Source organism: Ammospiza nelsoni, chromosome 1 (genome assembly GCF_027579445.1).
Source record: "Ammospiza nelsoni isolate bAmmNel1 chromosome 1, bAmmNel1.pri, whole genome shotgun sequence".
NCBI classification, from domain to species: domain Eukaryota; kingdom Metazoa; phylum Chordata; class Aves; order Passeriformes; family Passerellidae; genus Ammospiza; species Ammospiza nelsoni.
The window spans coordinates 71,628,790-71,641,462 of NC_080633.1; positions in this window are offsets into that span (position 1 = coordinate 71,628,790).

Here is a 12,673-nt window from a genome sequence, read left to right on the forward strand (position 1 = left end):
AGCTGTGGGCGATGGAAGAGGTTGCCAGCCGCGCACAGGAGTCTCATGATGTCTTTAAGCCCCTACATTCCTCTTGGCCGTTTTCAAAGGCAAAACCTGTGCTTGCCCTTACCTCCGAGCCTGCACAGCGGAGCACAGCCTGCGGCAGCGCTCTCGGCCCGCTCCGGTCTGGTGCCGCTCCTCTTTTCCTGCGGATCCGCGGAGCCACGCCAGGGGAGCCAGCGGCTCCTCGCATCCCGCTTTGCTCCCCCTGCGGGCACGGGCACTGCTCCCACATGCATCCTCTCTTCCACGTGCTTCATTTCCCCCATGGTCTGACTTATACCTCCTTTTTTTGCTTTTCCTTTCGTAGCAAACTCCACCTTGGCTCTGCGAGAGTGACACGGGCTCCAGCCCGGCAGGGTGCTCGGTGCTTTTCCTCTGCTCCTTCCCTTCAGGGCGGCCTCCGTGCGCTGGGAAACATCTCAGTGAGAGCTGACCGGCACTGAAGGCTGAGCTGGCTTTTGTTCTGATAAGGAATCAGGTCGCATAAACGCTATCAGACATGATCAGCTGCATGAGCTCTGCCGGCAAGTTCTTCAGCAAGGAGGGCAAACCCTCGGTGCTGTGCTCGATGGCAGAGCCAGAGCTCGATGGCAGAGCCAGAGCTTTATGCATTCCTTGGCCAAGTCCTGTCCCATTTGGGGCAGGAACATTTGCCTCTGGGCAGGGCGAGCAGGGCAGCGGCTCTGTGGCCAGCCTTGCAAAGCCTGGCTTGCTCCTCTGTACCCTTCCCCTGGGACTCTCTATCTGTCTCCATCCATCCATCCATCCATCCATCCATCCATCCATCCATCCATCCATCCATCCATCCATCCATCCATCCATCCATCCATCCATCCCTGCAGGTCTGAGGCAATCTGAAGCACGTGGCCAGCCTCTGGAGCAGGAGCCAGTGCTCACCAGCAGTTCCCAGCCTCAGGATGTTTCCCTTTGAACAGCTTGACAGCAAAAGCTTTCATCCTGGAGAAGACTGACTTGCATCTGTGGCTCGTCCGCCCCTCTTCCTGGGATTTGCACACCAGTGGCTCAAACCTGGCTTTGGCTTTAAGGTCGAGTGCTTGAGTGGGGTGGATCTGCCAAGGTGGCCTTGCCCAGCTTCAATCCCCTGCTTGAAAGGTCTCAGAGGGCAGCCTAGGATATATGGGATGCCTTATGGCTGAATTGCACCTTGGCAAAACAGCTTATTATTCATCCTTCAGGGCCAATTGCTGGCTATCATACAGAGCAGGGGCAATTCATGAAGAAGAAAAGGCATCTTTTTTTAAAAATAAAGTGGTTTGGGTTTTTTTTTCCCTTCCAAGAAGCCTGCAAGGCAGAATGGCAGCATGCATGAAGAGAACATTTATGCAGACAAGCAGTGTGGCCTATTTAAGAGCAGAGTGAAAGAGCAATTATTCTGCAGCTCCATTCTGATGTAAACCAAAAATAAAAAATGTCAGGACTCGGCAAAAGGACCACACACAGCCAAGGAAGCAGCACTGGCAGTGGGGGAGTTACACTGGCAAAGGGACCCTGAGTGGGCAGCAAATGAATGCTGAGGCTCCCACTCACAAAATCACCAATCCAGGGTTTGCAGGAGCAATTGCCATGGGCAGGAGCATTAAAACCCCTCTGCAAGGCAGGCTGGAGGCAGTAGGGAATAAAGCCAATTGCTGTTGTACTCATTTCCCATCCAGGAAGTCAGGCTAACTCTGCTCTCTGTTTCTGGCCAGCTGAGCCTGCACAGCCAAGGCTGCACCTCAGACAAGGCACAAGGCAAAGCTGTCCCTAAGTCCTATAGGCACAACCTCTTAGGAAAAGGCTTTGGAAGCCTTTGCAGAAGCCACCACCAATTTTTGGTAAGAGAGAGCCATCAGTTTTGCCTACAAAACAGCTGCTTTCTCATTTTTTATTTTGACCCTTAAAGGAGCTTTTATTTATCCAGGTTTCAGAGAGGGCAAGAGGAGACTAAGCTTAAGGGACAAGGGCAGCTGATCTGTTACACAAATTTCTGAGCAGAAACCTCACCAAGTGAGCAAGAACAGCTCACAGTGGCAAAATACCTGCAAGGTTCAGCACAGGTGGCCCTCCATCCCCACTTAGACCCTCCACTCTCTGCAGGGGTGATGTACAGTGGAATTCCCTGATCCTGTGCGTCTGAAAAGTGATTCTTAAAAATTAACCTGCACTTGTGAGCTCCGAGGCCCTCAGAAGCAGATTCCCAGAGTTCCCTGCTAAATGGCTCCCAGGTAGTTTAAAGTTAGCTCTCCTCAATTCCAGGGTGGCAACTCTGCTCTCCTTTTTCCTCATTACACTGAGAAACAATGTCAACCATCTCATGATCACTGTGGCCCACTGTGCCATCCCCCACGAGTCTCTCCTACCCACCTTGGGGCAGAGGGATCAGCTGTGTGCAGCCAAGCTCTGTTGTGAGCCCCATCCCACAGCCAGCAGGATTCAGGAGCAGGGATGTAACCCTGGGCTCCTGACACCAGCTGGACACATTTCTCCCAGAGCAAATGCCTGTTGGAGAGGAGAGGATTCATGCTTTCAGCTTCACACTGCTGTTTACCTGTCGGTTTCTCGGCTGTTTTAATGACCTGGAAAGGCCCGGGGTGGTCTTGGGCAGCCCGCGCTTCAAAGGACGAGAAGAGGCTTCAGGTTTTTTCTCGGTCTCGGTGTTTATTAGTTATTTATTTAAAAGATTTTCTCTCGGCCCGACAGAGGTCTGCACAGCACGTCGGCCATGAGCACACTGAGAGCCCCCGGGGCGGTCACCTATCTTTATACTCAAAATTACGTATATAATATTTATCAATTTTCCCCAATGCCTTTTACCCTTATTAACCAGTGCACTTTTAGTAATAACCAATCCCAAAGTGCCAACATCATCACAGAAGATGGAGGCTAAGAAGAAGAAGAAGGACAGGACACGCCCCAATTCCTCCATCTTACTTCTTTAGACCCCCTTGTACAGAAATCTTAAACTCTGTGTTTCACACTATAACTAACCTATCCCTTCACCATTCACCCCAGTGAAATCCTCCCATCCTCATACAGGTGTCGTCTCCCGTGTAGGATCAAAGTCCAGCCACCAGACACTTCTGGCAACATTCCAGGACTCCCAAGCCCCCCAAGGGTTGTCTCGGTCACTCTGCACATCAGTCCTGAGGTGCTGAGTTCCCACATTTACCATCAGTGCCATGGGGGACAAAAGCATCTCTGTGTCCCATGGAGCCATGGAAGTAATTCTAGAGAGAACTCTTCAGTGCTCAGATAACCTGAATCTTGAGACCTGTCTACATAGTGTAGCTGCCTCCTTGAGTCATGGTCTGTGAAGTCAGAGAAAGAAAGAAAAAAGCCCCCATGCCCCAAACATGCCACAAAGAGCTGGATACTGGGAGAATAGGACAGCTTTCCCTCTGATCAGGACAGGGAATGACGTGCATGGCTGCATTCACTCTTTCTCCAGCAACATGTTTAGAGCAAAGGAAAAAGCACTAGAAAGAGGAGGGGAGTGCACAGCACCAGAGGCAGAAAGGAGCCCCATCAGAAGCAGTGATGTCAAGCTTGGCTATCAGACTCCAGCAGGTGTGCCTCCATTTGGATGCAATGCCATTTATAGGTAGTACAACTGAGGGAAAATTTGATAAAAATAGATAAAATTGGCAATCAGTGGAGAGCTGATCATTTTGCCCATTGGTAAAGGGCGTGCAGCAAGGGCCTCCTTCAGCCCCATGGTCTCTCACTGCCACCAGAGCCACCCACAGCTACTTGTGGCAGCAATGCAGAGAGAGAAAATAAAGCTCCAAGGCATACAGGAGACATCCACATGCCTGGAGAGGCAGCTGAAGGCCTGCTGGGATGTACCCAGGTTCCTCAAATGATGCTGAACTAATTTAATCCAGCCCCCTGTCTACACCAAAAAACAGCATTAAGTAGGACAGGAGGAGACAGCAACTCATCAAAGAATTGCAATGATAAACACCAAAGGGGCATGTCCCATAGTTCTTGCTTTGCCTGCTTAAAGAGGACATTTGTATCAGCAGTGGGAATGACAGGCCACCAGCTGGAGCACAGTCTGTGGGACCTCTAAGACCTGGCAGCCCTGGCTGGGTTGGGGCAGGAGATGAAGAAATATTCCCACCTCACCAGCATTCACTGGGAGCTGCTGGAGATGCAGAATCACAGAATATTCTGAGTTGGAAGGGAACAGGAAACATTAAGAAACACAAACAAAAGCCTTGAAGGCAGAGACAGGGAAGGAGTAAAGGTTGCTTGGCTTGTGATTTGTCTGTGTACATTAATCTGGAAGCTTTTTGCTGCTGTTCCCTTTTCAGCTGTCACTTCAGCATGAAGATGTAAAATTTTAGAGGGAAGGAGAAGCACTCTCAGTCTACCTTCAAACCACATGTTGTAATTTTGTTTAAAATGGAACAAAGAGAAAAGCCTGGCAGGGAAGGACATAATCAATCCCTAATGCTGGTGGTGGCTTCCAAACCCTGTGGCCCAAGCAGATGCCCCAGGCACCTCAGGGAGGACAAGAAGGCAGTTTCCAGGCAGAGGAAGCAAGACAAGGGCACTGCTGAGCCACTGAGGTTCACCTGCTGTGCTGGGTGAGATTTCCACCAGTACTCATGTCCAAGCCTTGTGCTTCTCCTAGGCAACCAAGTCTAGCCCTGCTTTGGCCTTTGGGCAGCAGAAAGATCCAGAACATGCACGTGCACTTCTACCATGTGCCACTCCAGTCTAGAGCTCAGCCACTCTCCTGCCACCCACTCAGCTCCAGGAACCACTGAAGTGACAGCCTTGCCTATGCCCGAGTTTCCACTTCAATCCCACAAGGGACAGAAACCACAGCAACGCTCCTACCCAGTGCCCCATGTCCTGGGCACAGGCAGGCCCTGGCTCCCCACTGCAGCTGATGCTCCCCACGGCTGTGAAGACAAGGGCAACCTGCTGGATGCTCAGGAGAAACTCAGTCTGGAGAGAGAGTTTGTCTCCAGCTACATTTTCTGAGCTTTTAAAGCCCTTTGAGCCAAAACATGACATTATCCAAACAGAACATGATGCTACAATAAACAATACAGAACAAAAATACATAAACTAATTAAAAGTGAAATAACTTACAGCCAGCAAAACCCAAAACAGAAGGATGGAGCAAGGTCATTGTGGACACACCGAGGCAGACAAACAGCAGCATATGAGACTCACAAGGAGATGAAATTAAGGGAAAACACAGGAAAATGGCATAAGCAGGGAAGAGAAAGTGTTGTCCAACTCACCCAGCAGCAGGCCTGGAAGCAGGGATTTTGTGGCTGATCCCATTGCCTCACTGTGAGAGAAGTGAAGCAAGAACATGGGAAGTGGTAGCACAGTATGGCTTGTGGCCAAAACTTAAATGAGACCCAACAGAGGCAGCACAATGGAAGCTGAGATGAAGGGGAAAATGACCTTTTTCATTTGGATAAGTGTGCCCAGCTGAGCCCAGGTTGTTCCTCACAGGTGCTATTGCACACCCCACTGGTGAGAGCCCAGCCAGAACCACTCTGCTCTCCATAGATAAAACAAAGGGCAGGCAAAGCCCTAGACTGGCAACAAGGAGCCTGTAGGATTAGAACGTCTCTGGAAATAAACAAACCACCACTCAGTGCATTTGCATTCACATTTGTGAGGCAGCACCACAGGATTATTGCTGCTCCTTTTCTCAAGGAGGGAAAAGTGACATTTTAGACACTGAGTGCTAACAAGCACAGGCAAGTGAGTTTTTAGCTGAGACTACAGTATCTGTAAATTAGAGAACTCTATTTTGCTTTCTTTGATAAGGCAACTGCAGTCTGATGCCAAATCTGCCCTCTTTCACCTGTTCCTGCTGCCTCAGGCACACGATGTAATACCTTATTTTAATAGGTCTCAGGTGAGCAGTGAAATCCATCACCGCACAGTTCGATGGCCTCACTGCTGCACAAACACTCATGTGGGAGTGTGCCTGCAGAGCTCTGTGGGCTTCACTGGAGGGCCCCAACCAGCGCCAGGTTCCTTTGGCTCTCCATTTGTTGTGTGACCAAAATCAGTTCCAGAGTACCTGGGACTGGATTTGAACCTGAACCAGCCTTAAATAAACAGTACTGAGTGACTCTATTAGCTACATTTTAGTCTGAGTCTTTGAAGCTTTTCTTCCCTCTCCCCATGTGTGTTCTGCCCTCTGCAATCTGGGTGACCTCCATCTTTATCTGCCACCCTCTCTTTTTCAGTCCACAGCCAAGACCGCAAGAAGGAAACCATGACTTGCCTGGGAGGGATTTTAACACAGCACCTTGCAGAAGGGACCTCACCCGAGATGAGGAGATGCTTGCCAGGGGGCTGCAGGACAGCGAGGCTGCCCCGTGAGGGAGAGGGCCCCCAGCCTTCCCACAGCCCCAGATGGACACAGGTGCATGAACTGCCCCAGCCCCAAGAGCAGCAATGGGGCAGGCCCAAGGACCTCCCCAGGGTCTGGGCAGGAGCAGCAGGAGAGGGAAGCACCCAAACCACGGCCCTGGGAGCCACCTGGGCAGGCCTGGCCAGCACCGAGCCGGGCCGAGGCACACGGGCGGCACCAGCGCCCCTGGCTGAGCTGAACCGGGGCTGCTGGGCCCGGGGGAGGCTGGGCGGGCCCATTAAGGCCCATCGGTGCCCCCAGGGCCCAGCCGTGCATTTTGTATCAGCTCTGGCTCGTTCTCCCCTCTGCTTTGTGGAGCAGCCGCCCTGCTGGAGCTCGGCTTGCACAGCGGCCGGTGCAGCGCAGCTCCCGCTCGGGGACAGCGCAGGCAGCGGCCGTGGCTCCCCGCCACCCATCCCTCCCTCCCTCCTTCTCTCCCTCCTTCTCTCCCTCCTTCTCTCCCTGCTTCCTTCTCTCCCTCCCTCCCTCCCTCCGCCGCCTTTCAACTCTCACGTTTCCCCCTATCAAATGCACGGCCAGCTGTAAAAATAATATCCTGGCATGAATGGAGCAGTACGGCACAATATGCAAACACCTCAGCAGAGCAAAGCGAGGCTGTGTGCGGCGCGAGCGTTTAAAGCAAAATTAATTTTGTTTAATTTTATTAAAGAACCAAGGGAGCTTCCCAGCTTTTAAGTGGCAACAGGAGGAGCCTGGCATGTCCCTCCATCAGAGACAGACGGGAAGAGCTCGTGGACCAAAGGGAAGAGAGCATATGGAATGTGTTACACATGTCTGTCATTGAAGTAAGGAGCTTTAAAGCGCTCAGAAGGAAACTAGATACATTTCCAAACAAAAAAAAAAGGCTGAAAAATACAGGGTGAGTGACAACACCCAGTGGGGAGGGGAGAGGGCTCCCATCGCCTTCCCTCTGAGTGAGAAAGCCTGAAGCACTAAAGTCTTTTGAATATGGAAGTTGTCTAAAACTGGTTAAAGATGTGCACTGAAAGATGAAACTTTAGGGCATTAATCAAGAAGGCATTGTTTGGCAATTAAGAAAGTAAGGGCCCAAATAAATGGTTAAACTTTCTAGGAGCCCACGCTCTGCCTTTACACACCATTGGAAATGTTAGGCTGGCTTCACCCTACTGCATCCCAGCCCAGGCTCTACTTGTGTGCAACAACACCACTGGCTAGGTACTTTTAACATGGATCCAAAACCAGAAACAAATGAAGTTTGTAAATGAAGCTTCTGTAGCACGGAGCACCAGCAAGCAGTCGTGGTCCCCCGGTGGCTCCTGATCACAGCTCCCACCCCTCTGCCCGCAGGATGCTCACCCCCACCCCTGTGCAAGTCAAAACCTGCTCTCAAGTGCTGTGCATGTCACTGCCACTGGCCAGGAGGTGGCATCCTCCTGCCCGATGGCGTCCCAGGTGCTCTGGAAAGAGCCCGAAAGTGAGGGCAGGTCACCAGCTAAATGCAGGTTGAGATGTATCCTGCAAGCCACAGGGCGGTCCCTGCTGACGGGGCCTCAACACCTCCTGCTCCTCTTGTCTTTGCTGATGGGGCTGTTGGTGCAAATGAAAACAGGGCTCACACAGGTGCCTGAAAAAGCTTCAGAAATGGCACATCAGCATTCTCTTCCTTCAAGCTCCCTGCCAGGTTTTGGGCAGCAGTCCCTGCGTGCTGAGCCCAAGGGCAGAGTGCTGGTCAGGGCATGAGTGCCCTGCTCCTGCCAGTCTGCCCTGGGCAGTGAAGCACAGCACCGCCCACCAGCAGTCCCACACAGGCACCAGCATTAGGAACCTGCTGGCAACAGATGGCAATAAAAGCATTATCATATTCCACAGTCAAGAACTAAACTTAGGAAAATGCTGCTGTTAGTCTCCAGCAGCTTGGCTAGACATCTCTGGCTTGGACAAAGTGGCAGCTTTGTCACCTCAGGGCAGCTGCTCTCCCCAGTGGTGCTGGAGGCATGACAGCCTTTGGGAATCAAGCTTTAGCTGTAGAGTATCCAAGCACATTTGCTTTCCTGTTTAACTCTGAATTAACATCCTGTTCTTTGCCTCTTCCAACTAAGAACATGCTAGAAATGAGATATCCTTCCTCAGCAAGGAAGAAAAATGTATTTTCAGTGTGCAGTGCAAAGTCCCAGCTCCCATTTAGCTGCATTTGCAACGGCAGGCACTGGCACAGGCTCAGACTCTGATAGCTACCCTCTTGCACTGGTTATTTTTATTTTGAATTAGCAAGTTGTACTATCATTTGGGAGATTCCCTATCACAGATTAAAGCATTTCAAGTAGCCCTCCACGTCCTTCATAACAATGTTTAAGCCATGAACCCTAACATTACAGTCTCTGCCACCTTCATCATGTGCATGGCTTTAGCACAAATGGGTAAGAGACTTAGAAAGGCTAACCAGGGCAAAAGTGAGATGAAAAAAAACCCCAGCAAACATAAATGAGAAGTGGAAAAAAAAATCAAAGGGAGACAACACTCTTCTGAGTGTCTTAGCTAGCTCTGTGTAGCCAAAGCAATTATGAACACATCATAAGGTTTTGAATGTATTGTTCTAGTCTGTCCCATGCCCACATAGCTCAGCCCTGTGCAGACTGCTGGAAGGGCTCATCTCCTCTGTCATGTGTCTCATCTGGCCATCTGCACTGTGGTGACATGCAGAATTCAGCTGGTTTTGTACCAAACTGATGCAGTTGCTCTTTGAAGTTCTGTGCTATGAAATTGATCTGAGCTGTGGTAAGAAATCAAGTGATGTGTGGAAATTGTCTCTCCCCAATGCCTGTTCCTATTTTTTTTGGTGCTGCTGTTGCTTTCCCCTGCTCTCCTCTCCTCATGTTACTGCTCTTTTCATCTGTGATCTTTATTTTGTACACTGACAGAGGCCAGGATTTACATGCCTGGTTTGAAATACCCAGGAGGCCTTGGCAAGATGTACCTCAGAGCCAGTCTGGTCTTAAAGGAGCAATTAAAATAAGTCCCATGATGCTTTCATCCAGAAATCTTGAGACTGCTAAGCTGTCTGCTCTTTTGCTGAGGCATGTGCATGTCCTGTAAAAAACATTTTAAAGAAAGGAAAGGAGCATTCTGATAGCAACACAATTATTTTTATGACATTATATTTACTCAGCCTAGACATGCCATCAGTTTCAAATCTTATTTTTGGTAAAAACAAGAAAAAAATCTGAAGATGTTGAAATGGCATCAAACTACAAATGATGTAAAAGACTATTTCAATGTAATGTTTGATTATATAAATTATATTTTATTATGTATCCCATATTTTTTAAAGAAGTTCCTAAGCAGTTCCTCAACATCCTCTGCCTCAGGATAAAAGCATACTTTAAAAGTCAGTAAAAATGGACATTTTAGATCAGAGGAAAGTTCTAAGATAAATGCACAAGTGGTTAAGATACAGCTTTCCAAGTTCAGCACTTTTTTCAGCCTCTGCCTTTGTACCTTGTGCTATTGACTCATTCATGTAACAATGACCCTGTACACCAGTCAGGGAACACATATCAATATTAAAAATAATAGTTTTATTATGTTCTGTCTCAAGGGCAAACTGTTCCTGAGCATGAGATATTCCAGATAATGTCTGATCTGTGGACCTTCAGGCTAAGTAGAGAGAGGTAAGACATTACCCTCAAAGATAACCAGACTGCCTCAGGAATTACTCCCAGAAAAAAAAAAAAAAAAAAAAAAAAAAAAAAAAAAAAAACAAAAAAAAAAAAAAAAAAAAAACAGCCAAACAAAAAATACCCCCAAACCTTCAGAGTGCTCAGAAAGCAATTTTCATTGTATGAATGCAAGATTCTAGAATAATTTTAATCCTCAATAGTTCTTAAGACACAGCTTCCATATCCAGCTGCAATTCTCTGGGTCTTCAATATTCCTTATGACACCTGGGCTATTCTAGCTCTGGTTTGGGTTGGCAGGGACCTTTCAAGGTCATCTATTCCAACTTCTCTGTCATGAGTAGGAACACCTTCCACTAGATCAGACTGCTCAGAGCCCTACCCAACCTGACTCTGAATGTTTCCTGGGATGGGGCACCTACCTCCTCTCTGGGCATCCCATGCCAGTGTTTTACGACCCAGAGAGTAAAGAATTTCTTCCTATTCTAAACCATCCTCCTTTTAGTTTAAAACCACCTTCCTGGTTAGGCATCCTTGAAGTATCAGAGGCCACAATAAGGTCTCTCCAGAGCCTTCTTTTCTCCAGGCTGAACACTCTCAGCTTTCCAGCTTTTCCTCACAGGAGAGGCACTCCAGCCCTCTAATAATTTTTCATGAACCTTCTCTGGACTCAAAGTCCACATCCTTTTTAAGTTAGGGAGCTGACCCAGAGCTGGACAGTACTCCAGCTGGGATCTCACCATAGAGTAGAGGGGGAGAATCACCTCCCTCAACCTGCTGGCCACACAGTTACCATTCTTATTTTTTCGAGAGGTAACAATAGTATGCTCATCGTGTGAGAAAATACATAAACATGAGAAAACTCAGCAGAAACGAGCATTACAGGATCACAAGGCAAAGCTTACTTAGATGGCATGAGGATGCTGAAACCAAATTAAACTGAAGCATCTGAGATAACCTCAGTTGCTAAAATATGGTGCCAATAATACCAAGGTTATGGGTTTGATTACTTAAGAGCTGGACTCGATCCTTGTGAAGCCCTTCCAATGTGGAAAATTCTGTGATTTCTGTGATCTTAAGTGGTACCTCAAAAGTTCCCATATATTCCACTGGTGGAGTTATGCTGCCACCTATTGTGAGGATGAATCTGACACACGTTATTTTGCTAAGCAACGTTTGCAATAATCATCACTAGTCCTTCTCTTCTTTGTATTAGAAGTACTTTATTCTGAAATATCTGCTACTGATCAGTGCTGGGGAGAGGCTGCAGGCATAGGTGGCCTTTCAGCTGGACCAAATACAGGTGTTCATACATTCTGATCTCTAATCTACCACATGCACAGTTTAATTTGGCTCTGTCTGCTGCTGTCAGCTCAAAAGCTGGTCCAAAATGAGAACCCTGCTTCTCTACTCAGATCAGTGGTCGAGGAATGCAGCCATGGGCAGAGAGGCAAAGTGCTCCAGCTCTAAGATGTGCTTTTTCTTCCTCCCTCACGTGAGGAGCACAGGGCTATATGTTGGTTCCACAAAACTGAGACAGCACTTGAGCTGTAGTATAAACACACAACTGCACCTTTAGGACCCCTCTTCTTTCCCCCAAGCACAAGGGCAGTCCATGTGGCCATTATATCTATTGTGCCCGATTCCAGCAGCTGCAGTCACCAGCCCTGAGCAGGAAACTCTGTTTTTCCTGTGTGCAGAATTTAGGCAAACTTATTTCAGGAGAGCAGCCTCAGGAGGCCCAGTCCAGCACACCTCCAGAGGCTCACACCATGAGCAAAGCTGAAACAAACTACAAGAGTACTTCCATCTCTCTAAAACTGAAGTAGCTTGGCACTGGCCAAGTTCTGCAGTTCTCAATGTACCTTTCCCCACCTTTTTACTTCTCCCTCTGCCTTGGCAGAACACAGAGATGCTCTGCTCCTTCACCTCTCCAGCAGTACCAGCTAAGTCAAGACCCAGACACTAGGCCATCCCCACCATCCAAAGGTCACTCAGCTGGGAAAATGAGGCCATCCGTTCAGCCACAGCAAGGGGCATCATCACACTCCCTTGTGCTCCCTCCTTCCCATCCTCCCCAGGCCTGCCTCATTATTCATTTTTTTTCTTCCAGCTTTAGGGACCAAATGGTTCCAATCCAGAGCAGCACTGCAAACCAGGAGCAGCACAGTACTCAGGAGTGACTCCTGGACAGCCTGGATAGCTGCTCAGGCCAGCCAACTAGTGGGTCTTCTCATTTATCTTTCGGGCATTCAGCAGCTTCCAAGCCACTGTGCGGGACGGAGAATCTCTGCAGCTGCAGCTGGAGTGAAACCTGATTGCACAGACAGCAGTGCTGCAGCCAGAGAAGAGAGGACAGTCAGGCACGAGTGCTGTCAGCTCTCCAGCAAATCAAGCACCACAAGTGTGAGGTGTTTCTGCTGTTTGCTCTGCCACACGGAATGTATTTTCACACTTCTGAGTTGAGTCCAGCCATGATCTGTCAAAGGCAGGGCTGCTTGCAGTATGGAGACAAAGGAGTGTACCAGCAACTCAAGATGGCACTGAAAGCAGGAGATGGCATTTTCAGAGTAGT